Source organism: Lycium barbarum, chromosome 1 (assembly GCF_019175385.1).
Source record: "Lycium barbarum isolate Lr01 chromosome 1, ASM1917538v2, whole genome shotgun sequence".
NCBI classification, from domain to species: domain Eukaryota; kingdom Viridiplantae; phylum Streptophyta; class Magnoliopsida; order Solanales; family Solanaceae; genus Lycium; species Lycium barbarum.
In genome coordinates this window covers 22,223,163-22,227,184 of record NC_083337.1, presented here as the reverse complement: position 1 = coordinate 22,227,184, position 4,022 = coordinate 22,223,163, and positions in this window count along the sequence as shown.

The window sequence follows — 4,022 nt, the reverse complement described above, 5'->3', positions numbered from 1 at the left end:
TTACATAAATAATTAGTACCTTTTTCTCTCCATATTCCCTGTGGGATTCGACCCCAACCTTGTTTGGATTACTATATTTGACAATGTCCGCTTTACGCCATTAATAGGTGTAATTTGAGCGTATCAAGACTCAATCTGAAGACAAGGCATCTGTAGAGAGCCCACTAGTCCTCCAACAAAGCGCCTGATCCTATCGGCCTCAGTATGGATGAAAGGAGTATAATAATGGGACAAATAAAGGAAACGGGTAACATAGGACTCCAAAGACATACCGCTTTGCTCGAGGTGCAAAAACTGCTCCCTACGCACACCTCTCAAAGACCGGGGCACATACTTCTGAAGGAAGGGCCGGTAGAACTGAGTCCAAGTCAAAGGAGGAGAACCTTGAGGTCTGCACGCCACGAATACCTTCACCACGTCTTCTCGACACCCCAAAACTGGTAGGACACATAATCAACGCCGTGGGTCTTTACTATCCCCATACGGTGCAGTAACTCATGCATATCAAGAATAAACTAATAGGCATCCTCAGACGAAGTACAAGAGAACCTCGGTGGCTCTAACTTCCTGAACCTCCCAACCAGGTCCTGATCAGTAGCCGTCATAACGGCGCCCTACGCAGGCCTAATATCCTTACGAGGGGCGAGTATCGCATCAATACGAGGAGCCATAGCAGCGGTGGGATCTGCTGCCCGTGTATATCCCTCCTCAGGGTTCTGCGCCCCAACCCTAGTCTTTGAACCCCCGCCGGGAGTAGTAACAGCGGTCGCCGCCTGAAGGGTATTAAGATGAAGTAGAATCCTGGCTATAGTGTCATGCATGGTCTGTTTAGAAGTAACCTCATGCTGTGTTCTTGCTGGGGCCACACCATCTTCTGCGGCCTGGTCTCTATCCGGCTGATACTCGGGCTCGGGAGATGGAGACCTCTCTCGCCGCTGGCCCACCGCAAGAGCTCATCCCCGTGCTGGGGCAGCCTCGCGGCCTCTGGCACCTAACCTTTGGCCATCGTAGCTTGAGTCCTCACCATCAGTGAGAGAAGAGATTAGAGTCAGATACCAATTTGATCTTTCCATATACCAAATTGAATATAATAGCATGAAGAATGAAAAGAAAGTGAGATTTCCTAAATGTCCTATAGCCTCCCGCAGATAAGTACGGAGCTCATCGTACCGATCCATAAGACTCAACTAGACACGTTCTTGTATTAAAGACTGGATAACCTAGGGCTCTGATACCAACTTGTCACGACCTATTTTGCCTAATTTGTGCGAGCACTTTCCTTCCCACCTCGATAAGCGAAGCCTCAACCCAACACATGAATAAATACACAAAAGAATAAAATTAAGCAACAGAATAGAATAAATACGTAAGTCTCACGATATATATATAAGTAGTAGAATAGCGCGGAATAATACAAGAGCATCTAAGGGAAATAATACAATGTGGAATACTAATACATAAGTGTCTATGTCTCTGAATAAAATAGGACATAAGATAGGAAAATCTTCAAGGCGGAGGATGGCCATGCTCACCCTGGAAGATAGGAGGTAGGTTGGAAAGTCAGGAAGTGAGCTTCCAGGTATGTTAAGGCTATCCCTTTCTTACTAAAGGCATGATCCTATTGTTACGAAATTTTACAGATGATGTTCATAATGATTCCTCTCATAGAACTGCTAGAAGCTTACCTTCTTGATGCTCTTAAAATTTTATTGATGTTGGTCTCACCTTATGATTGTTGTTCCTTTAAAGTGAGATATGCCAATGATATTAGCTCCATAATGGAAATCGGAGGTTTACTGACCGTACATCACTCCGATGAATTTAGAAATGTGTTCTTAAGGAATGCTTTGTAAGACATGAATTGAGTGCTAGTAGAGGGTCCCTAAAGAGGTAATTCATGCTAGAAGACAGGCTTATAATGAATCACAGGATTTGGTTAATGTTGAGTTAATCGGGAAGAAGTCCTAATGGCCCAGAACTGTGCTTATAAGTCTTATGTGATCATGTACACAATAACGGATAAGTGATGACCATGAGAAGCGCTTAGAAGCTAATAGGTAAATAATGGGTACTAGAAGTATATAAAGGGTACCTATAGGGGATATTTGGATTGGGCTGCACGTTCCGCAGCACATGCTTTCATATTTACCACTGGTCTATAGCCATTAGGGCAGTTATTATCGCCGAGCTATGGCCGGTTGGACAGATATGTATTGAGCACCATGCTACGGCTGGTTGGGCAGTTATTACTGCCAAGCTAGGTCGGTTGGGAAGATATGTATTTACCACCATGCTACGGCTGGTTGGGAAGTTACCACCGAGCTACGGTCGGTCGGGCAGTTACCACTGATCAGTCGGGCAGTTGTGCTCTACCATTGGGCGATAATCGGATGGGCAGTTACCACCGTGCTACGGCCGGTTAGGCAGTTACCACCGATCAGTTGGGCAGATAGCACCAGGATGATACGTAGGAAAGATAACAGTATTATACATAGATGTAGTTAAAGATATGAGAGTATAAAGAGACATGCGTACTAGATTCTCATTAGTAAGCCAGATGTACCAAGTTGATTCTTATCCTTCTTTTTTGCAGCACATGTTTATTATGTTACATTTCCGCCTTACATATTCGGTACACTATTCGTACTTACATCATTTTACTTGTGGACGCTGCGTTCACGACCGCAGCTATAGGCAGGCGAGAGGAGGACCTTCCACGGTAGGTTGCCTCCAGGTACTAGTCTTAATTAGTGGGCTCCACTTCTTCCTGGAGCATTGCCGAGTCTGGGTTTGTATATATATATTTTGTTTGTGTTATGGGTATATCGGGGGCCCTGTCCTGACTTGTATACTTCAGTCATGTTCATAGAGGCTTTGCAGACAGTTTCTTGTGTACAGCTTAGTTATGTTTTGTCAGCGGTTATGTCGGCATAGTGGCCCCATTATACATATACATATGCATGATATTATATTCATAGTTAGCCTCCTTGGCCTTATTTTGCCATTCGAGACACAGAAGATGCAAGTTACAGCTTGGTTCGCTCGGCCCCTGTAGGGTGCCGGGTGCCAATCATGCCTTACCAAGGTTGGGGCGTGACACAAACAGATCATCAATACAAGGCATAGGATAATTATTCTGAATAGTGGCCTTGTTCAATAGGCGAGAATCAATACACATCTTCATGATCCCATCTTTCTTCTTCACAAATAACAAATGAGCACCCCAAGGGGAGACACTCGGCCTAATGAACCTCTTGCTCACCAAATCCCGTAACTGCTCCTTAAGCTCCCTCAACTCAGCAGGTGCCATCCAGTACGGTGGAATGGAAATAGGACGGGTGCCCGGATCCACGTCGATACACAAATCAATATCGCGATCGGGTGGCATACCTAGCACATCCAACGGGAATACTTCCGCGAACTTGATCATAATAGGGATAGACTCAAGGGGTGGAGATGCAACCATCATATGACGCACATGAGCAAAATAAGCTAAACACCCCTTACTTACTAAATTTATCGCCCGAAGGAAGGAAATAATCTTCTTCGGGGCGGGACTAGGAGTACCTCTCCACTTAAGACTAGGTATGCCCGACATGGCTAAGGTGACTGTCTTGGTGTGACAGTCCAAGATCGCATGATAGGGAGAAATCCAGGACATACCCAATATAATATCAAAGTCCAGCAGATCGAGGATCATCAAATCTACCCAAGTGTCATACCCTATAAAAGTAACCAAACAAGACTTGTAGACTCAATCAACAATCACAGAATCTGCGATCGGAGTAGATATATGAACAAGTATATCTATGCTATCACAAGGCAAATCCCAACCAACGACATGAAATGCAGATACATACAAATAGGTAGATCCAGGATAAAATAATACAGAGGATGCTCTATGACAGACATAAATAGTACATGAAATCACAGCATCTGAGGACTTTGCCTCGGGCCTACTAAGGAATGAGTAACAATGGGCTCTACCATGCCCAGTTTGAGATCCCCCTCTCGTACTCTGG